The 24804-nt window shown below is 36.1% G+C and overlaps 1 protein-coding gene across 2 annotated transcripts in view; it reads right to left on the minus strand.

The window, feature by feature from the left end:
* The window catches only part of LOC136814780 (dynein axonemal heavy chain 1-like), a 120376-nt gene that overhangs the window by 59165 nt on the left and 36407 nt on the right, over positions 1-24804 (minus strand). The gene's annotated exons all lie outside the window — the stretch shown is intronic.

Genomic DNA, 24804 nt, shown 5'->3' on the forward strand with positions numbered 1-24804 from the left:
AGAAATGAATATCAGAGAACTTGATAAACTTGAGACATTTAAAAAAAGTCAGCTAAACATAAAACTGCCGACTTTCACCGGTTATGATGCATCAACTGACATCTACACCTTCAATTCTGAATTCGACAAACTCTACTCTGATACAACTCCAAAATCTCTTCAACCTGATCTACTCAAGAACAACCATCTGGGAAAGCATGCACTTGCGTTGGTCAAAAGCGTGACCGACATCAATGACATTTGGCTTCGCTTGAAGGAGGCTTTTGGAGACCGAAGACTGCTTCTCTCACACAAGCTGTCAACCCTCACGTCCATCGATTTCAAGTTTAAAGACTCAGTCAAGACCACTGAATCACTGAGTAAAGTCATCAACGTAATGAGAGATCTCATGCAACTATCATCTACCCACAACATGGAAAACGAACTTTACTATGGAGATGCCTTGACCCACTTATCTAACAAGCTTGGTCAAAGTCGTATGATGAGATGGCTGACTTTGAGCTGCGACAATCCAAGAGAAGGAAAATACAAGTGGAGACAGATGATCGAGTTTTTGGAGAAGGAAATCAAGATACAACAACAAGTGACTGTCATGCAAACAAACCTCAAGATGTCCAACCCTGGTGGTGGAAAAGACAAAGACAAGGATGGTCTTCTTACTATGGGCAACCTAACAGTAATCTTCAAACATCTCAAGATCCAAAATGTGTGATATGTGGTGCCAGCGATCATGTTCAAACCAATGGACCGAAGAATACCAAACTGGTGCAGTACTTCTCATGCAAAACGTTTGTCGACATGACCACAAGCCAACGACTCAAGTTCCTCAACGACAATGGTCTATGTCATCAATGCCTTTACCCTGGTGCTCAAATCAGTAAAGGCAAACACAGTGAAGGGAAGTGCCAACGTGATTTCACTTGCAAACATCCTGCACACATGAACGAGGTGACCAAGAAGCATGCAATGATCACAAGTTCGACCAAGTCAACAAAGATATCCTCGAGCATTACAAGAACCGATGCATCAGGAAGCAACCATTACCAGCATACTCCAAGGACATCAAAATCTTCCACAGCTCTTACAAATCAAACCATCAACCAGGAAATGATGATTCCAACAATGCTATCTTTATGCTTCAATCCATCAACATCAACAAACGGAAGTACACAATATTTTATGATTCAGGCTGCAGCGACTTCATAAGTCGTTTTGAGGCAGTCAAACATCTTGGACCCAATGCAATCAAGGAATTCTCTGGTGACATCCAAATGGGTGGTGTTGGTGGTTCAATCAATATCACTTCACATGGAGTTTACAAAATCTCAATTCCACTCAGTCATGGATCCAACGCTGTAATGACTGGACCCTGCATGGACCGCATAACAGAAACCTTCCCACTTTATCCACTGAAAGGAAAAGTTTATGACGATATCAAAGAAGAATTTGTGAAACAAGGTAACAATGCTGAATTTCTACCATCTGTGCCTACATCAATTGGAGGTGACGTTGACTTCATGGTTAGGGTCCGATACATGCGTTATTTTCCTGAGCCTGGTTTTCAGCTTCCATCTGGTCTCACTATCTATCGATCTCAATTTCTCAACACAGATGGCTCAAGTGGTATTATCGGAGGACCTCATGAGGTCTTCAACAATATTGGCTCTGCCCATCTATCAACACACTTCATAACAAATCAATTGAGTTTGTTCCGCAATGGATATCAAGTAAATCCAGATTTACGCCTGCTTGGTTATCACTCCAACACTGGTGATGTCACCAACAATCAAAGCAACACTTTTCATGAAGATATACCTCTTCAAAAACTCAACACCTTCAACGAAACTGAACGGGCTGGTAGTGAATGGTCATTTCGATGTGTCAACTGCAGAGGTTGTGAGACGTGTCGCAACCAAGTCAACGAGATAATGAGCATCAGAGAAGAGACTGAACAGCAAATAATAAATGACTCCGTCACAGTGGACATTCAGAATCATCAATCAATTGCAACTCTTCCACTGATGAGTAATCCAACACAGCGTCTTATTCCAAATCGTGGTATCGCACTGAAGGTCTACAATCAGCAATTGCATCGACTCTCCAAGAATTTCAATGACAAAGAAGACATTATCAATTCTGAGCTCAAACTTCAATCCCTTGGGTATGTCGACTTTGTCAAAAATCTCCCTACAGAGACTCAGAAGTCCTTGCAAGATTCACAGTACCAAAATTTCATCCCATGGCGTGCTGTGTGGAAAGAAAGTTCAATATCTACACCATGTCGAGTGGTATTTGATGCTTCCATGCCAACAAAGTCAGGCTTCTCCCTCAACGACATCCTTGCCAAAGGAAGAAACAATATGAATCGTTTGGTGGATCTTTTCGTCCACTGGGGGTGTCACTCCGTGGCTTTCCACACTGACATACAGAAAATGTATAATTCAATTAAACTGGACCATTGCCACTGGGGACTCCAAAGATATTTATGGCAGGATTCACTTGACCCTTCAAAAACACCAGAAGAGAAGATAATAAAAACCCTCATATATGGTGTAAAATCAAGTGGCAACCAAGCCGAAAGAGGATTACGTGAGACAGCCAGACTTCTCAAAGATGAGTATCAAGAAGTTTTTCAAATCATATCCAACGACATCTACGTGGATGACTGTCTCTCAGGATCAACAAGCATCACCAAAGTCAAATCAATTGCAGACAACCTAGAAGTTGCCATAAATCATGGTGGCTTTGGACTCAAAGGATTCACCTTCTCAGGACAAAACCCTAAAGAATCACTTTCAACGGATGGAAATTCTGTTTCAGTTGCTGGGCTGAAATGGTACCCTCTCAAAGACGAAATCTCTCTGGATGTTCAAGATCTCAACTTTGCGAAAAAGTCACGAGGTCGAAAAGTAACCCTTGTCTCATCAGTACCAAAGGATCTCACACGACGCCAATGTGTAGCCAAAGTTGTTGAACTTTATGATATCACCGGCTTGATTACACCAATAGTTGCTACGATGAAACTAGATCTGCATGATTTAGTTCTGAGGAAACTGGATTGGGATGATACTTTACCAGACAACATTCGCAACCTATGGATGGATCACTTTGAGATGATGAATGAGATCAAACAAATCAAATACCAGCGCGCTGTCGTCCCAGAAGATGCTGCAAATCTGGACATCACATCACTCTTGATTTTGGCGATGCAAGCAAAAACCTCATTTGTGTTGCAATCTACGTCAGATTCAAAAGAAAGGATGCATCATTCTCGTGTCAACTCATCTTTGGACGATCAAAATTGATATCTGACGAATACACCCAACCAAGGGCTGAACTGTTTGCAGCCATGATAAATGCGCATTCTGGACACACAATCAAACGAGCCTTGAAAGACTGGCACAAATCATCAGTTAAATTCACAGATTCTCAGATTTCACTTTACTGGATCTGCAACATTGATCTAAACCTCAAGCAATGGACCAGGAATCGTGTCTCTGAAGTCCATCGCTTTACAGACACATCACAATGGAAATACATCAAGTCCGAAAACATGATTGCTGACCTGGGTACTCGAAGATGCACTTCCATAGAAGATGTCAATCAACAATCCAACTGGATCAATGGCTTTACTTGGATGCAAGGTGATCTAGCAAGTTTTCCAGCTCTTACCACCGCTGATATATCTCTAAGTGCCCAGGAGAAGCAACACTTGAAGAAAGAATCAAGAGAAGAAGTTCGCAAAGAAGGCATTGACTGTTTTGTCTCATCAACCAAACCATTGATCCCTGACATGATATCAGAACGTTACAGTTACTCAAAATACCTCGTTGACCCAAATCATCGAAGATTCAACACTGTTATCAGGATCATGGCTTACATTCTCAAGTTCATCTCAGCATGCCGAAAATTAAGAACAACTTCAAAATCCAACAAAGAATTATTCACCTGCAATTTGATTACGGGTGTGATTACCATTACATTTGTGTTTGAGTATTTTCTACCTAATTACTTTTATCAACTCTTTTTTTCTATAATGTTTTGTCTTACCTTTTTTACTATTTTATGTGTATGTTGGAGCTACATCTGTAAGGTTTATTTTGGTTTGGGATTTGTCGAACCGGATGACTTGATATGGGAATAAGTCTACAGCAGTATAGAGCGTGCGTTGGAAATTTTAATTCTTGCAAATATCTTTTCGGGAGATTAAGTCTGTGTATCAATCTTACGTTTGGGGGGTTACCAAATCTTCTTCCCTATCGTTTCCATCTTTTCTGGTTACAATATTTTTATATACTTTTTCAGCTTAATCTACTTCTTTTAGCAGGAGATATCGAGTCCAACCCGGGGCCGAGAGAGAAAGATAACACCTTGTCAATTTCTCATTGGAATCTAAACAGCGTTTGGGTTGATAAATTTTCAAAGATTGCTCAAATTACTGCCTTTCTGAGTGCTCACAAGTTTGATATCTTCTGTGTTGGTGAGTCGTTTCTTGATTCCTCTATCGAGAGCGATGATTCGAGGTTGGAGATAGAAAATTATGAGTTACTCAGATGTGATCACCCATCTAACTCAAAAATAGGTGGTGTTTGTCTTTATTATAGAAGGGGTCTCTCTGTTGAGAGAAGGCCTGAGTTGTCTTCTCTTGACGAGTGCCTTGTTTGTGAAGTTAATTCTGGTTCGAAAAAACTTCTTCTTTGTCTTCTCTACCGAACTCCTAGTCAAAATGCAGAAGAATTTTCTGCATTTAAACAAAAATTGGAGGAAACTATCAGAAAAATTCATGATGTTTCTCCTACTTTAGCTATTTTCCTCGGTGACTTTAACGCAAGAAACTCAGTTTGGTGGACTGGTGACATTACAAATTCTCAGGGAGAGGACATTAGCGAGTTAGCTTCACAATATGGGTTACATCAACTAATTGATGAGCCGACTCATCTTCGTCCTGGGTGTTCTCCTACTTGCATTGATCTTATTTTTTCATCTTCGCGGACTCCTATTTTAGATTCCGGGGTTTTACCTTCACTTAATCCACGTTGCCACCACCAGATACCCTTCGTAAAACTAAACTTTCGAACTATATTCCCTCCAGCTTATAAACGCAAGATTTGGGACTTTTCTCGTGCTGATGAGAGGGGAATCGTGCTTGCCCTGAATGCCATTGATTGGGAAACCTCCTTTCTGGGACTCAACGTAGAAGATCGTGTTTCCCTTCTCTCTGAATATATACTTAATATTATTTCTAATTTTGTTCCAAATAAAACTATCACCATCAGAGACAAAGATGCGTTATGGATGACTCCTGAGATTAAGCAGATGCTTTTGGATAAGGCTAAGATATATCGTCGTTGGAGAAAATGGGGAAGTCCTTTAGATGGTCAGACACTTGATGACATGGTTGACAGGTGCAGATTGGCCATCAAGACTGCCAAGGATAGTTATTTCTCTCGTCTTGGCAACTCTTTAAATGATCCAAACATAGGAAGCAAGAAATACTGGTCTACTCTGAAGCAGTTTCTGAACGTACGTAAAACCCCGAAAATTCCACCTATTCGAAATGAAAGAAACGTCCTTGTAAGTGATGTTTCTGAGAAGGCCGATATTTTTAACTCTTTTTTCTCAAACCAATGCTCACTTATCGATACTGGCAGTGTTTTGCCACCTGAACAATTTCTTACTAACTCTAGACTGGATAATCTTGTATTTGAAGAAGAAAAAATCGAGTCTATTATTAATTCTCTGAATGTTAACAAAGCCCATGGGTGGGATAATATTTCTACTCGTATGATCAGAATCTGTGGTAAGTCTCTAGTAAAACCCTTGCTTAGCATATTCAGTCTTTCTATTAACTCTGGCATCTTCCCATCACAGTGGAAGAAAGGTAACGTGGTTCCTGTCTATAAAAAGGGAGACAGGAGCATAGCCAAAAACTACAGACCAGTGTCTCTTCTTCCTGTGTTTGGAAAAATATATGAAAAGTGTATTTACGATACACTTTACAGGTATTTTGAAAACAATAACTTATTTTCTCCTTGTCAGTCTGGTTTTCGGGAGGGGGATTCCTGCATTTCTCAGTTGTTATCCATAACGCATGATATTTATACAGGGTTTGACAAAGATCCTTCTCTAGATACCAGGGGGGTGTTTTTAGATATTTCAAAGGCATTCGATCGGGTGTGGCACGATGGCTTACTCTTTAAACTTAAATCTTATGGGGTGACTGGACCGTTGCTTTCCTTAATTCGCAGCTTTCTTAACGATAGGCATCAGAGAGTTGTGTTGAATGGGAAAACATCTGAGTGGAAGCGAATCAATGCTGGGGTACCTCAAGGCTCGATTCTTGGTCCATTGTTCTTCTTAATTTATATTAATGATCTTCCAAAAAACCTTGAGTCAAAACCGAAGATCTTTGCTGACGATACCTCTTTATTCTCTCTTGTGATTGATCAACTCTTGAGCCTTGATGTACTTAACAGAGATCTCTCCAGGATAACTGACTGGGCTCATCAATGGAAGATGTCTTTTAACCCTGACCCATCTAAGCAAGCCATTGAAGTCTATTTTACCTGTAGACTCACTCCTCCTAATGTTCCAGCAATCTCCTTTAATAATTCTAATATCGCGACCAGTGAGTACCAGAAACATCTTGGTCTAATCTTAGATTCAAAACTTTCTTTTGATCGCCATCTAGACGAGAAGATAAAAAAGGCCAATAAAGGAATTGGTCTTATTAATCGACTTCGCAAGCATGTGCCTAGGAGATCTCTACTAACCATTTATAAATCTTTCATTAGGCCTCATCTTGATCATGGTGATATCGTATATGACCGCCCAGGAAATGCTACCTTTGAGCAGAAGCTTGAATCTATTCAATATAATGCCTGCTTAGCTATAACAGGCTGTTTTCGTGGAACGTCTCAAGAAAAACTATATTCAGAACTTGGTCTTGAAAGTCTTGCTGACAGGCGCTTTGCTAGAAGAATGACATTCTTCTATGGAATTATTAATAATTTAGCCCCTTCGTATTTACGTAACTACCTGCCGGTAAGACTTACAGCACCAGGTGGCCTTAGAACAAGAAATCCTATTTATCCTCTTAATATACGAACTGAGCGTTTCCGTAACACTTTTTTTCCGTACTGCATATCTCAGTGGAATGTTCTGGGAGGTAATATACGAGATCTACCTTCAATTAAAACTTTCAAAAAAGCAATCTATGAATTTTTGAGACCCAAGCAATCTCATGTTTTTGATGTTCCTGACATTCAAGGAGTGATTTTTCTTAATCGACTTCGGGTCGGTTTCAGCCATCTCAACGAGCATAAATTTAGACATGGCTTCCGCGACACTTTAGACCCTTTCTGTGGTTGCCGAACTAACTCTGTTGAAAACACTCAGCACTTTCTTCTGCACTGCTCTATATATTCCCATGCAAGACAATCTTTGTTCGACAAACTTCAGACCCTAGGCATTATTTTTCATCCGCCGCTTAACCCTCCTTTTTTCTGTCGGCTTTTATTATATGGGGATGAAAGTTTGAGTTCAAATCTAAATAAATCTATTCTTTGTTCTGTTGTTGAATTTCTTAACGAAACTGGAAGGTTTAGCGGTGCTTTATTTTAGGCTTTTACCTAACAACTGTAGCTTCCTTCTCCAAGATTTTTTTTTTTCCTTTATTTACTTATTTATTTTTTACATAGTCTAGTACCTCTGGCGATATAACGTTAGTTCCTAGCGGGGGGAGGGACTATATTTTATGTTTAAGTAATGTTTTGTAATATATGTTCGTAGTGTACACGTGTTTTTGTTTCAATAAAGAAAAAAAAAAAAAAAAAAAAAAAAAAAACAAGCGATACTTTTATGGACCTACCTGGTAAAACATGTACATTTAACTATGAACATTATAATGAAAGAATGAAAATTTAAGGCAGCAATAAATTCTTTAAAACATGAAAGGTATAAATCCACAGAGCATAAAATCTTGAAAGAGACAGTGTTTATTAAAAGCAAAAAAATACTGACACTGTAAACAATCGTTCAGAAATAAATTAAAACTGAAGTAAGAATAAACTTGATTACATTTTTCAGTTTTCATTTCATCATAGATTGCGATTCATGTGGCGGAGTTGGGGATGGGGAAGGGGGGAGCAATAAAATTACAAACTCAATTCTATTTATTTACAAAGTCCTATATATACATTTTACATTTAAACAAAATATACATTAAAATATACAGATGAATTACCGAATTTTTAATTATCAATTATGAAAATTCTAAGAGTATGGAATGAGGTTAACAAAAATAGCAAAGTGATCACTGAAAGGAGATGGCATCCACCCTGCTGCATCGGAGCAATTATTTTGGAAGATGAGATCTAAAATATTTCCATCGATATGAGTGGGATATTGACAACGCTGGTGAAAGATATGCGGTGGTAATAATTCATTCAGATCATTTCTGTTATCAGGCAAGTTGAAATCACCAAGAATTACTGTCGAGTATGTGGCAACGTCAATTTGCTGTCCAATTTGATCGAGTTCGATTTGCAGCGACTGTATAAACAAAGGAATTGAACTTGCCGGAGGTCTGTAAATTAAAACGAGTAAAATATATTCACCATTGACCATGACCAAAGACGGAAGTAATTCTATGTTACTAACTGTATTTAATAACTGAATTATTTGAACATGATTCGTATCATAAGTTATTGCTAGTCCATGTTCAGTTTGTTTGTGTAATGTTTTCCAAGTAGATAAGTTTGGATTATCCTCTACCCTTTTGGCAGTATTTCTACCAGTTTCTGTAAAACATAGCAAGCAGCATGTAGAGGTGTAAATTTCTTGAGATAGGAAATGCTCAATATGCATATTCCATGATCTAATATTGAAAAGACACAAGTTTGGACCGTGCATTCTTTCCAACGGATGAGTTAACAATAAAGCCTTATTCGATCTCATTTCCTCCATTGCTTTTAGGGCCTTATTATTTACAACAATATGTTTATCAGGCTTGAAATTCAATAAATGTATATTGTTACTAGATGTGGCACGAGAAAGTAGCGTGTATAGAAGCCCTGGTCCAACTGGTGTTAACCCTTTCCCACTTCTAGTTGATTGATCTAAATTCCCACTAGCGTATTCCAATGTACTACCTTGTGCTTTGTGAATCGTAGTAGCAAATGCAACAATCAATGGGAACTGTTTTCTTGTAATTTCAATGTCATTGAATTTAAAAGTTTTTGTTTCTGGGTAAATAGGAACGCATGATTTGTATTCATATTTTAATCTCGAGTCTTTCAGTTTGTTACCAGATGAGGGATTGTCAAATTGAACCAATATCATACCTGAGGGTTTGTTGTTTCTAAGCCCTTGAATGTATCGAACTATCCCGGTTGAGCCATTAATCAATTTATCTTCAACATCTTTGTTGATTGTGAGCATGACTCTAGCTCCAACACATATCGTCAATTCCTTTGGTAGCCCTGCAGTCTCATTGATTGGCATATCTTTCTTTAAGCTAACTTTAGTTCTTGACTCATCTTTTGCTAAAGAGGTATGTTTATTACCCCATTCTTTACATTGTCTCAAGCAAAGAGAATTTTGCTGATCTTTTAGTCGGTTAGTTATGTACATTTTCATGAAATTCTCAGGCCATTCAGTTGTATCAGTTTGTTCGAAAGATGAAATTTTTTCGATATCAGCTGACGTATGGTTACCTTCACGAAGCCTATTAAGTAATTCAGCGAATTCGGAATCTCCACTTTGTCTAACTATTTCCTCTAACTCGTAAAGTTGGAATTCGTCCCATGCGAATCTTAAACCTTTTGGGTCGTATATTGAGTTTTGACCAACAGGTGTCAACTGAAAAAAGTCTCCAATCAATAACAAGGAAATGCCACCAAACGAATCTTTATTTTCTTTGATATTTTGCAATCTTAAATTCAAATCATCAAAACTTTTGTCACCAATCATAGAGATTTCGTCAATTATAAGAATCCTTAAGTATTTAAATTTTACTCTCAGATTTTGCATATTTGAATTGCTGAGTGATTTATTAATAACGTATGTCCCCTTTCCATATATCGGTAGTTTCAACACTGAGTGCAAGGTGGTTCCGTCAATGCTTGCTGCTGCTTTACCAGTTGATGCAGTTACAAGAACAGATGGTTGTGTGTCACAATTTTGACCAGGCTCTTTCAAGATCTTTCTCAACTGTTCAGTCAAAGCTTTTACTAAGAAACTTTTTCCAACACCTGCACCACCACTTAATAGAATTCTAAATGGGTCTGGTTTTTCAAGGGAATTGTTTTTCTCAGCTAATTTAAGAGTCACGACATATTTAAATATGTAATTAAAAAAGTTTTTCTGTTTTTCGTTAAAATTAGAACACATATTGTAAAATAAATCACGCGGCATAGCAGGATTTTGATTTGTCACAGTAAAAGGTATCAAGGGGTTCTCATTCGATTCATCATTAGATTCCTTGTCTTGATCAAAGTCTATCAAATCTGGATGAAATACACCATAATCGTTGCCTTGTTCATCTTCACTGCTACTTTCTGAGTCAGAGTTATCATAAACGGGTATTTCGTCCAGGTCTATTTCATTTGGTTGGTTAAAATTAGAATCATGTTTTAAAATGTTTGGCATAATCACCTCTTCAACTTCAAAGAATTTTTCTTCAAATGTTGCACAATCTCCTTTAATGGTATCTTCATTTTCCCAAGGCATGTATAATTGGAGAAGTACAAGGTAGTAATTATTTCTATCTTGAAGTTTACTAACTTTATGATATCGGATTACACACGCGCGGCTTCTTTTTCTCATTTTCCCCATGCCATTTTTCAATGTAATTGTTTTGGATAATTCAGCATTAATCTCGATAGTTTCTGTTTCATTGTCAGATTCATTTACTTCATCTTCTTCTTCATTTTCGTTTTTCTTTGGATAAGTATACGTGGAAGCAAAGTCAGCATAGCACATGTCTCTTAAGTTATTAGGACGATTAGCATACTTGTCAATTAAATTCTTTTTGTAAACATTTTTGGACTCTGGATCGAGTTTAGCTAGCTCAGATGGATTTTTTAACATCCTTAATCGCTTTTCTTTTGGTCCTGATGGAATATATTCAACATCAATATTCGAGGTTCGCATCTTTAAAGACAGAGTCCTTTTTATCGCTTCATGAGTCGATACTTCACGTTTAGTCAAAAACACATTTCCTATAGCACGCAATTTATCTTTTACAGCTTTTCCAGATGCCTCTTTGTGTGCCTTTTTCATAAGTTCACTCATATTTCTTTCTGGTTTACACATGTAAGAAGTAATATACGCTAACACCGCATACATATTTGTAACGTACTGAATGTTCATGTTTGATTGTAAAAGGCTAATTATGACAGTATTGTATGGGCCGATGTTAGTTTCATGAGGTTTCCTTTTGTAAATCACAGTCAGCTTTCTTTGAACTATATCTAATGCAGAGAAATATTCATCTCTTGAAAGATCACAAGATAATAATAAATCATCAAGAGTAACACTTTCAAGATCTGTACTGCAATTATTAATTTCGTCAAGTACCTTATCTAAAATTCTTTTGCTTTGTCTATACTCATTTTTATCAATGTATTTTCCACGTATAATACGAGTTTCTTCACAAGGTGGCCAAGGTGCTTTAAACCTACATCTTGATCCACTTTTCTTTCTACAAGTAAATGTGTGATGATGTTTTTGAACTGTGTTAACTAGATGATAGAGCTCAGGATATTTTTCTTTATCCGGTAGCTGACACGTGATATATTTGTCAATGAAATCTATAACCTCGTTGTCTTTGCTACTGTCTCTCTCATTGATTTTAGGCGCATCTTTAATATGGACTTGTGAATGGACGTGTTCCAGCCCCGTACGATGTTGAAATTCTCTTCTATCGTCATAATTTAAAATCTGTCCTATTGGATGCAAGCCGCTCATGAGCATTTTTGGAAAAACTTTATTGAAAATGTGATCGATTTGTCTGGCTACTGTGACAGGGTTTCTTTTTAAATATTGAACTTTTTCACTCCAGCTCATATTATTCACCTCTTCATCTGTTAGAGTTTCTCCGTATTGTGTAGCGACTACTTTGATAATATTAGTCCATTTAAATAATGCTGCACTCCATGTAAGAAAGTATGTGCTAGGTCCAAACACACGACATTTAGCTAAAACATCCAACATCATGTTATGGCACCACTGTGGAGTTCCTCTAATATTCTTGAATGAGTTTTGGAAAATTTGGTCATCATTTATCATTTGTCTAACGTTATCAGGGTTGGTCAATGATCCTGCAGAAATATCACTTTGAAAGTGTTTTTGCTGTGAAAAACTGATTGCACTAGCAACATTCGAGCTTTCCGTCCAATGCAAAGAATGAAATATGTACTGAGGATCTGAAGCAAATCTATCATCTGACGATTTCAGCCTGGCATGGACATATTTTATTGGAGTTATATTCCTATCTCTAGGCGTATTGAAGTAATTCTTAGCATCAGGATAATGCCCTGGAAAAGCTAATGCTTCCCAATCTGGTTCAGAATAGAATGACACAGGCAATTCGTTTTCGCACGGTGCAATATTGACAATTTCATCAGATGATATAGGGGTGGGTTGTTTATGAGCAATCTCAATAGCTTGTTCTGAAGTAATATTTGCGCCTTCAATTTCATACATTAGAGTTGGCTGGGAGGAATTGTTATCTTTAATTTGTTTTTCGTGATTTTTATCATTGCCTTCAATGTTATCATCACTATCACTTTCATCATCTTGCTGAGGTTGTGCATTTTTATCAGTAAGTAGTGACCATAATTCAGGGTCTCTTCTTAAACTTTCATCTTCCCATCTCGCATTAGGTACAACATTTTCATAAAATTTATTTATTTCAACTAACTTTTCTAAAGCTTTTGTAACAAATGCAGGTCGGATATTTTGTTTATTCACATAGCTTTTATCTGTAAGACGTCGCTTTAAAGCAAGTGATATTAAAAATTCTTCACTGCAAACTCTTGGTAAAATCTTTTGAATTTTGTCTAGATTTGCCGGAACCATTACGCACTGTCCTTTGAGACCTTGCTGCCCACCTTTATGTTTTGGTACAATAAACATGAAGGGAATAATTTGCGACACAAGCATCATTTCTATGGGGCACAAATCATCTAATTCAGGAATTCTTGTAGACAGTTGCAAATTATTTGCTTGAGCCTGCACTGGTAACTTTTCTTTTTTTATTGCTTTATCACATGGGTGGCAAATCCAGTATTTTTCTTCTGAATCACAATGTAAGTTGACAGCATCACATTCTTCAAACATTGGTAAGCCTTCATATTCTTTATGGAGGAACCGCTTGCCGTTTCCCTTGTACTCCCATTTTAGACATATGTGACATTTGTTTGTCGGGCCGTTTTGTGTAGCTGTTACAAATTTTTGCTTCACGATTTCAAAAGCTTTGGTTAAAGTTATCGAAGGGTCAACCATGCTTGATCTTTGAACTTTATCAAATTCTTTTTGTTCCTCTATTTTGCTAAGCTGTCGAAATTTCCCCTTTTTTATCCGATTATTTTTTTTAACACTTTCTTTTTCAAAATCATTTTGATTCTCCCGCAAATTTTGCATTCTTTTCCGTGCAGATTTTTGGTTTTCTTTTTTTTTTAAATCATTTTGATTTTCTCGAAAAAGCCTTTTCTTTGATTTATCAGATTTTCGACTTTCATCTCTTTCAAAATCATTTTGATTTTGCCTCAAATTTTGCATTCTCTTTTGTGCAGATTTTTGGCTATCTTTCTTTTCAAAATCATTTTGATTTTCTCGAAAAAGCCTTTTCTTTGATTTATCAGATTTTCGACTTTCATCTCTTTCAAAATCATTTTGATTTTCCCTCAAATTTTGCATTCTTTTTTGTGCAGATTTTTGGCTTTCTTTCTTTTCGAAATCGTTTTGATTTTCTCGCAAATTTCGCATTCTTATTTGTGCAGACTTTTGGCTTTCTTTCTTTTCTAAATCATTTTGATTTTCCCGCAAATTTTGCATTTTTTTTCGTGCAGATTTTCTGGCTGAATCAATTTGAGTGTTATCAAAATTACACCGCATTTTCTTCATGACAGATTTATTCGAAGAAACTGTTAGTTTACGTTTTCTTTTTACAGGTGTGGTGGAAATTGACTCAGACGGGTTTATCGTTGTTTTTCTGCTTTGTCTTTCTAGCTCTAAAACAAGAGATCTCTTTATCATGACTTCAGGATTCAACTCATTATTATCATCAATTTTTGAGAAAAAAGAATTTTGATTTTTTACTTCGGGAGTGTTGTTTTCAGCTACATATTGTGTGGTTATATTTGCTGTTGGGATATTATCTTTTGAAGAATTGACATTTGGTTCAATAAAAAAATCTTGACTCGAAGGAGTAATCGGTATTATTTCGGTTGTTTTTCTATAGATCAATAAGTAAGGAACAATATGGTCATTGACCGTACATCTAAATACATTATTTCCAATAGCCACAACACGCTCATCGTCAACTGAATACCACATTTCTCCGTATCTTACAGCTGCAGTGTAGTGACCACTATTTGCAGTATTCCCATGGTGATAAATAATGGCCTGTAAATGAAGTTTCCCTATAAGTACATTTTCAATGTCCGTTTCGATTCTTAAATTTGGAGCTAACTTTCTAGAGGTGTTGGTTAATCGGTCGTAACCAAAAATGAGTAATTGAATGATTAAAGTATCTGAAATGTTGTACAAAGTTTTGGCTTTAGTTGCTTTTGTTCTAACAGGGCAAGTAGAACATTCGTACAGCTCATCGAGAAATTCCCCATTTGGATTGTTGATACGTCTAGAGATTTCTACTTCGATTGAATTTTCTTTAAAACGATTAGGGAATTCGATATGGCATACGGTATCGTATAAGGATCTTTCAGAGGCTTTGAAGCAAGTTTGACATAATATAGATTCTAAAAATGATATTTGGAAAATATTTTCGGGTACGTTATTATTAGCATTGAAAGGGTAAATGAGATTCACAATGTGCATTAAACATTCTTCAGCGTCAAATTGTTGTCGTAGGGCAGGGTCATAATTTGGTAACTCGATTGATGAAATAAATTTATATGTTTCGATTGTGGTAGCAGAATTTTCCATCACTAAGAATAATTCTTTAACTTTCAATTTAGCAGGGTTGTTTGTATCAAGATGATTGACAAATTCTCGAAAGCTATCGATTGAGTAAAGTACTTGGAGGACTGAATTAAAGAAGCAAACATTTTGCTGTAAATTTTTCAACCCTAAAGGTGATTTTCCTCTCAATGGTAACAAGCTACTTACACGTTCTAGATTCGAATCATCAACTTGCTTCACTTTTCTAGGTGTTTTCTTAAAACCCTTTTTCTTTTTTGATGTTCCTTTTGGTCTCCCTTGGCTTTTCTGAAATCTTTCGTCAGCCATCTTCAAAAAATCGAACTCAAACAAAGTTTTAGATGTAATAATTTCAGATTTCGTAATTTCAAGTCTCGTAATATCAAATTTTGTAATGAGCGTAATGAGCGTAATGACAGCCAACACTAAGGTTGGCAACTGATTTAATAACCTCTCCACCGCTTTATAGGTGACACCAGGTATAAATCAGTAAAAAACTAATTACAAAAGATAGATATAAATGTTGCTTTTATTTGCTTTTTTATTTATTTTTTTATGTTTTTTATTTTTTTTATTTTTTTTATTTTTTATTTTTTTTATTTTTTTTTTCTGTTTTTGATTTCTTTTTCTTTTTTATTTTATTTTCAATATTTTTTTTTCAATATTTAACAACAAATTATATCTATCAAATTTCCTAATAAATTTGTTTTTCTTTCTCTTCTTCTCCTTCTCCTTCTTCTTCAGGTGACTTCTGTCTTTGCACAGGCTTTGCACCACGGTAATCTTCTTTGAAGAATGTCAGCAGTTTTTGCAAATAGCAAATTGATTGGAAAGTTGTTTGTTTGTGTTTGTATTTTTCTTGCGACACTGGAATTTTAATGAAATCGCCTATTGTGGTATTGATATTTTCTCTTGTTGTTTAATATTATTTGGTTTTTATGCTAAATAAAGATTGAAAAAGACTATATTGTAATGAAATATTAAGGAGACGATGAGTGATCCGATAGTAATACTTAATATCACTCTGTTATTTTCAATGTCTTCAATGGTTGATCTGATTGATTAGAAACTTTTAAAATTCATAACAGTAAAACACCAGAAACATCTCTCTTCCACAACGCGTGTCTCAGTGTCATAACATAACACAAGCTAACACAAGAAAATATTTTCAGGAGACAAACTGAAAAAAATATGCAAGCGAAACCTCTCTCCTCCATAGAGACTATTCATCCTTTTGTCTTATATTAATATTAATTGAATGGAAAATATGTCGTACCGGTGGAGATTTTACTTTCTCTTTTTCTTATTTACAAAAACGCACACAGTCGGTCTTATTGAAATGATAAACATTTTTTCTCATCAAAATAATACGTAATTAGTTTTTAAGAACATTGATCTATGAATAGTGATTCTTATAGCTACAAATTCATTTTTTGAGCCAAAAAAATTTTTCTATTAAAATCTGCTTCAGCCAACTTTTGAATGTGGTGGTACCCTACTTTTATGCAAAAAATCCAAAAAATCTAATGATAAAATCTCGAGAAAATCACAAAAAACCCTAATTTTAGACATATTTTGGCCCAAATTAACCCAACATAATTTTTTCTCGAAAATCGGGCTCCGTCACATTCGAGGGTTTAAGGCTATCTATCTTTGTGCAAAAAATCAGAAAAAACTAATGAGCCAATCATGAGGAAAGCTAATAACTAACGAACGAACAGACGAACGGACGAACGGACAAAGGTTAATTTATAGGACCTCCACCGGGGTAGGTCCAAAAAAAGAATTATTCCACTTAAATGATGAAGACATTCTCAAATCCAAGCAATACTTCTTCAGGAAAGCCACTGAAGAGGTGAAACATTTCAATCACAACTCCAAATTCAAGACGATATCTGAAGAAAAGGATGGTATCTTGTAAAATTCTACGCTCAAATAAAAAGATTTTTGATGCATGGTTTGAATGTTGGCTCACTGCACATGTGCCAAAGCTCATGAACCAGCCGAAATGGTTCAATAATGATATTGATCTCAAACCTGGCGACATTGTCTTGTTTACAAAACATGAATCCAGCCTGGCTTCAGTCTATCAGTATGGCATGGTCCGAGAAATCGAAGAAAGTCGCGACGGGAAAGTTCGAAAAGCTACCGTGGAATATCAAAATTCAAACGAGAAAACAAAACGAGAAACACATCGATGAGTCAGGTCATTGGTATTGATTCGAGGAATAGATGAAATGGATTTATCAACTCAGTTGTATGGCTTGAAGGATTAAAATCCTCATTATATAATAAAACAAAAACAAAAAAATTTCAAATTTTTATAGAATTTTTCATTTGTTGGGTGAGTGTTAAGGCAGTTAACCTTAATTGAGTGAGTCTCAAGTCCCATACAGCACTCTCACCATTTGCAGTTTGTCATTTTCGTGTTTTCCTTTGTTTTCATCATGTTTGTTTACCTTTTTCAGTTTGGTCAGCATTTTACTCACATTTTCTACCATTTTGAATATATTTCATATTTTCAGTTAAATTCACATTTGGTCAGTGTTTTGTATATCAATATGTGTCAATTCAATTTGTAATTCATTTTTTGTCATAATTTATATTAGTTTTTCATAAATTATTTTTGGTCTGTATTTTATACATTCTCTGCAGAATGTATAAATAGCCACTTTCAGTTTTGCACTTCACTTCAACAGAGACATTCAAGGAGTCAAGACATGTCAAATGAAGACATTTTTCAAGTTACTTAACATTTTCATTCTTTCATACACTTGGTGTTAATCAACACACACACCCTGTGTACTGCTGCCTGCTTACAGCTTCTTATCTCAGGCTAGCTGGTGAGTTTTTCCTTTCTTTTGCCTTTGTTCTACAGTGGCTTTTAAGTTAAGTTTTCATTGCATATTTTTCTAATACTCAATTATTTTTCTAGTTCTCAATTATACTTAACATTTACATTCACTTCCTTTGATACTTAGTTCTTGTACTTTGTCAGCCATTTTGTTTTCATTTTTCATAAGACTTAGTTCATGTACTTTGTCAGCCATTTTGTTTTCATTTTTCATTAGACTTAGTTTTTGTTCAAATTTTATATTTCAGTTTGAACACACATGCACTCAATACATCAATACACTGAACAGTGTTGTTCCGAACACGGCTATTTCCCCGACTCCTGTTCCTCTGACACCACAAGCTTCAATTTCTGTCATTTATTTTTTTAACTCGGCAAATCAAACACATGATTTTCATCAAGGGGATTCTTTTTCTACATCTTTTGAAGCTTTAAAGCCGTTTGTTCAAGTTTTTGTTTATGTTGAATTTTCTGATACTTTTTATTGCTGCTTTTTATTAGTTTTTGCAATAAAAACATATTTTTCTTGTTTGCCTCTAGGGGGGATTGGTGTTATAATATTATTGGAATTTGATAAAGTTTACAAAAGCATAGCTACTGTCTAAATTTGATAAAGACTGGATGCAATCGTGCTCTTTTGGACTTGGACGTGTTTGATAACGTTTGATAAGGCGAATCGCAAAAAATTGTTTGGTTCCCGTCATTTCTACTTTAAAAAGTCGGGGTCGGTCGGTCGAAAATATTTTTCTGTTAAGAATGAAGCAGCTACATCTTGTTGAAAGGGAATCCGTGTGGTCTAATCCGAATTAAAAAATTGAGAAACCGTGGATAAACTGGTTTTCGGTTTACTCTCCATTAGCATGCGGCTCGCTACTTCGATTTGAAAACTTGTAAACACAGAGCGTGCAGAGGTCGACAGTGGAAATCCAGCTAAGCAGCGGAAAAGCTTTCCGACTCTCCAACTCTACCTGCTGACCGTAAATCAGTGTCGGTCAGATGACGGGAACCAAATGATGACATCACATCTCCTATTATTGGACTTGCAAAATTATGACAAATGGTCTTTGGAATTTGATCAATTATATTAATATTAATACATACAGTACAGTTCTTGTTGAAATTAATCAAATTATTTTTCACGCAGTTCCGGACGCAGATTGTGTTTTCTAACCTTTTCTAACCTTGGCGCACGTTTTGACTGAATGATGGAATGGAATGAATGGCGATAACAGTTTATAAATATCTCTTATCAGACTTGCAGAAAGCGGACTGCAGAAAGTTATGAAAAATGGTTTCTAGAATTTAATGAATTATACCGTCAAGTTACACAACATGCACACTCTCGTCACAACTTGCACAGTCATAACAAACAGATCCATCTGGTCTTCATTTAACATTGTTTTAAAGTTTAAAAAACACTGCCAGTGCTTGGCACAGACGAGAGGACTCCCAGTTGAAATTAATTGCTACTCCGCTGCCCTGTTGAATTTATTTATTATGGTCGTGTGTTTATTCCGCCAAGGCGGTAAGGCGATCGCCCGAATTCATAGACCAATCAAAAGGGAGTTTAAAGAAAGACGGGGGAAAATGAGCTTCCCGCATAGTTATGAATTTTAAGTTTTGCTTTCAATTATCATTTGCGACCAGCAAAGTCTTCAAGATGGTTGTGAACTTGACGGTACAACAAAATTTATTTACGCAGACTGGATGCAAATTATGTTTTTCTGACCTTGCCAAATTTTGGCTTTGACTGAATAGCAGTCAGTTTTTACGTACCTCATTGGTCTTGCAGACAACTGACAAATGGTTTATGTAATTTGACCAAGTCTACCAAAATACAGTTCCTGTTGAAATGTTATAAATATGATCTACGTTTAGCAAAGATTTTGATGCAAATTGTGTTTTTCTGGAGTTTGCGCTTTGTGACTTAAAGCTTGTAGCTTGTTAGTTTAAAGTGTTATTGGAGTTTTATCAAGTAAAACAAAAAGTACAGTTCCTATTTATATTTGATGGATATCTTTATTTTGGTTCTGACGTTTTGGCAATTTTCTTATTTATTTCTAGTATAACACTTTAGTCAGATATGAATATTGTCTACATCCAACAGAAAAAATGTGTCATAACTGACTGGAATGAAATTAACAAAAAGTTTAATTACACTATGTTTCTCTTTTATTTTATAGTAATGAACTATAGCTTAATTGTTTGATGTCATAGAAACAGCGCTACAATGCTAAAGAGAAGTATACTTTGAGCTTCTCGTGGTGGGGGGGGGGGTTGGAGGAGCTCTCAGGCTTGTTTTAAATAATTTTAAATCAAGTTATCAAATGTTTCACATTTTGTACATTATTCAACATTTTTAGTCTACTCTGTTTCAGTACATCTCTTACATCTGTTAACCCACTTATTAAAGCTATCTAGCTAAGCTCTATTGGCTGACCTTCCAGCCTCGGCTGCTTTATTGATTGCATGAATCGAAATCGAAAAGTGAATTTTGACTTTAAAAGCTCATAAGCAGAGAACAAGTTGGTCAAATTTAAAAAGTGATGGCTCAAATTTTAAGTTAGGATATCTACTTTCTAAATATCAAAACTCTAAGAACTTTGGGACATTTCTTCGGCCTCAAGACGTCGGGAAACGTCTGAACTTTTTCTTGGGTCACCCGGTATTTGTTTTTCAAAAATCAGGCTCCGTCACATTTAAGGTATTGCTATTTTGTATCAGTGTGCAAAATTTCATGAAAAAATATATAGTACAGCACGAGAAATTCAAGAGAGATTTTTCCGGCGGTTTTCGGCTGTTCCGGCGATTCTTATAATGTTCCGGGTGCAAAAATCAATTTTGAATCATGATTGATGGTGGGCATTGTTATAAATAATGTTTTTGTGTGAAAAAAAACAAAGGAATGTAAGGAAAAAGTCCAATTTTCGGCCGGATAAGATTTTTGGGCATTGTTATTACGCATTTTTGTGCAAAAAAATCAGAAAAAACTAATGATGAAATCTCGAGAAAATGCCAAAAATCGGTCTTTCCGGCATATCTCCGGCATTTTCGGCCAGAAAGGAATTTTTTTCGAAAATCAGGCTCCGTCACATTTTGGGCATTACCATTTTGCATATTTGTGCCAAAAATCAGGAAAAACTAATGAGCCAATCTCGAGAAAAGTCGGTAACTAACTAACGAACGAACGAACGAAATAAAAAAAACGTGCACAATATTTAGTTACTTTACTCTTTGTTCTTTTAGCATAACTAACACAATAATATATTGGCTGGCCGTATCGGCTTTATGACGTATAATTCATCCTACTTGCAGTGCCATATTGAAATGGAGTTGACACGACAATGAATTATACGTTAAAAAGCCGATAAGGGCCCCAATTCACATCAGTCAAATTTGAAACATTTTTGAAACAATTGGGCATAGGTAATCAAATTTCATCAGCCTCTTACCTTCAATCTAACGGGCGTGCCGAGCTTGCAGTAAAGTCAGCAAAACGAATCATCCTTGACAATAAAGTCAGAGGTTCACTAAACAATGACAGTGCCGCATTACTCCAACACCGTAACATCCGACTTCAAAGAATTGGACTGAGCCCTGCCCAGATCCTGTTCCATCGGTAACTCCGTGATCACATCCCAACACATTCAGAAGACCTTAAACTTAACAAAAAGTGGCTTCTCCGAGCGAAACAGCGTGAAAGAAAAAATGCAACAGCAGTAGTAAACCAAACGAGACGCGTAATCTATCACCACTACAAGTAAGTAAGTAAGTCTGCGACCGCAGTCGAGGGTGACCCGAAGGCTACCTTTTCTTATAGCTGTTTACCCGAAGGTAGGGGAGGGCGCTAATCTTTTCCCTGGATTTCTCTACTTACCCTTGATCCGTCTCTTTAGTTGCTGAGCATCAAGCAGAGAGGCATCAAGTACCATTTTGAGAATCTTTGGAATGGCCCGGCTGGGGATCGAAACCACAACCTTGCGCACCGTAGCTGGATACTCTACCTTCATGCTACGGGCGCTCTACTACAAGTCGGCTCATCCTCGACCCTGCTTCTACTCGTGGACACAAAAGATGGATTTGCACCGGCAAGGTAGTGGAAGGCCTCCCTTATCGTCAATATCGGATTCGCATGGATGTATCTGGCTAACTTTCGTTACGAAACTGCAAGTTTCTCAAGATTAACCCAAATCCAAACGAAATGAACCCATCATTTCGACCAAACCTCATCATTCCCTCATCTCAACCTCAATCTCTGACAGGTTTGAACCCAGAGGCTCCAACATTCATTGCATAACGTGAGGTCAGGTAGCACATAAAAACGTAAGAATACTTCAGATGGTGATTAAAGCATGAAATTTGGCACAGATGATCCTTAGAGGGTCTAAAACTTAATTTTAAACAGTAACACCAAATTTTGCCACCTGGCCACCTGCCAGATGACGTCATCAGGTGGCTGGGCAAAAAGTAATTTTTTTGAAAATATTCAAAATCTGATGATTCCAGCGGAAAGAGCATGAAATGCTGATAAAAATTGAGGTATAAAACATGCCTTGAAAATCTTCCTATCAAATGTTATGGAGGTTGGAAGTTTTTTGATGACGTCATCATAAGCCTTTCCAGGCAAAACTTAAAAACCTCGTTATTTTGGTACAAGTTGACCAACTTTCATGTTTTATACATGAATTCATATCAAAATTCATTGCTTTTTCCGATTCCGATGTTCAAATTGAATTAAAAGCTTTAAATTCTACAGAATACTAAAACTTAGATTTTGAGCTTTACAAGGCAAATCAACGCAGCGTTCTGCCTTCAGGAGCACAGTGTACAACCAACTAATTTTTTTGGATGTTTTAAGCCTTCCTATGTTGTTTAGACCCAAGCATCAGATGGAAATTCAAATTTTGACATGGATTCATGTATAAAACACTAAATTTGGTCAATTTGTACCAAAATTACGAGGTTTTTAAGTTTTGCCTGGAAAGGCTTATGATGACGTCATCACGAAACTTTAAGCCTTTATAACTTTTGATAGGAAGATTTTGAAGGCATATTTTATACCTCGATTTTCATCACCATTTCATGCTCTTTCCACTGATACCATCAGATTTTAAATATTTTCAAAAAAATAAATTTTTGATAAGCCACCTGATGACGTCATCTGGCAGGTGGCCAGGTGGCAAAATTTGGTGTTACTGTTTAAAATTAAGTTTTAGGCCCTCTAAGGATCATCTGTGCCAAATTTCATGCTTTAATCACCATCTGAAGTATTTTTGTGCTAACAGACCTCACCCCAATCTTAAAAATCATATCTTATGCGCCTTAAATTGCGCCCAGGACCAATTTTACTAAGATAATTTTAATTTATTTGCAAAATTCTTCCCTCGCTTCGCTCGCAATGAACTTAATACACGGGTTTCGAATTAAATTTTTGCTTAGCTTTAGCTTTGATCCCATGTAAATTTGCACGAAAAATATCAAGTAAACAGAACGAAAATTGGCCGTGTATCAAGCAATTTTAGCTCATTTTTCCATTTTGACAGACTTTATGGGTCATTATGAAAACAAAAAACATTAAAATAAAAAGTCAATCGTTTAATCATATTTCTTTTATTGAATTTAAAATAGAAAAACATCTTTTGAATGAACACCTGGCTTTCAAAAGAGAAGAAAGGAAATCTATCAACCTTTTATAAGGCATTTCCCCTTAATGCTCCTTTTATTTACTTGATTTTTTCTCTCGCGCCAGATTTAATTCGAAACCCGTGTATTGGTAACTTCTTTGCAATCTAGCTAATTTAGAACATTTTATGTGTACAATATAGCATTATTAAATGAAAATCTAACTGCGCCCCAAGACCAATTTGCTGAAAACAATATTGAAATCATAAAACATCAATTTTTTCGCTCGCATTACACATTGCTTGTTTAAGTTTCTTTTCACTCTAGTAACTTACTTTTGTAAGTGTCAAATTTGTCGATTCTTATTTAATTATTTAGAGTATCTTGACAGTCGATTTTCAAAAACTTTTTAGTCGGCCCCAACCGGTGGGGCCTGTTTTTCCCTTTTACATTCATCAAAGATATATCTACTCTTATCCACTAAATATTTCCTTCCTCATTATGCCTAGGCAAATGAATAAGTAAAAGTTTAAAAACAGGTGGGTGGCACTTTGGAAAATTGGGGGCGCCATTAAAAAAAATTGACTTGGGCCCCTCCAGAAAAATTTTTCCACAACGCCACTGTAACGTATAATTCATTCTCGTGTCAACTCCATTTCAATACACAAGTTAGTGTAGAATTTATCATTGGATACTGAAAGAAAGTTTAAGAGAAAACAAAAGATGCCAATCCACTTTTATAAACATAACCATAAAAACCAGCCCTCTTCTCATGATGAGCCGTTTCTTTCGAAACTTTTTTTTAACTACCTAATTAAAGCTAAAACAAAGGAGTTTTCAAAAGAAAAGATCAGAATACTTAGGGTAATCAGAGAAGCGCTTTTTCTATTCCTTTCCATTTCTCTGAATGGATTAAGTGAAAATTCTTTTCTGATGATTACTACAGAAAGTTCTCTCTCCTCCTTTTTTTTTGAAGCGGTCGCCAACAGTGTGTTTGAAACACGCTGACCTAGTATGGTTTAAAAAACTCAATTACAAATTGACTTAGTTCGAATTTTCACTATGTAATTGGCAAAAAACTTCTCTTTTACAAAAATAGTTTTCATGCCTTGGATAAGTGAAATTCGCCGTTCGCCGGGCCTAAATAAGACTTCTGCGTATAT

This window comes from Clytia hemisphaerica, unplaced genomic scaffold (assembly GCF_902728285.1).
Source record: "Clytia hemisphaerica strain Z4C2 unplaced genomic scaffold, Clytia hemisphaerica genome assembly, whole genome shotgun sequence".
Taxonomy (NCBI): domain Eukaryota; kingdom Metazoa; phylum Cnidaria; class Hydrozoa; order Leptothecata; family Clytiidae; genus Clytia; species Clytia hemisphaerica.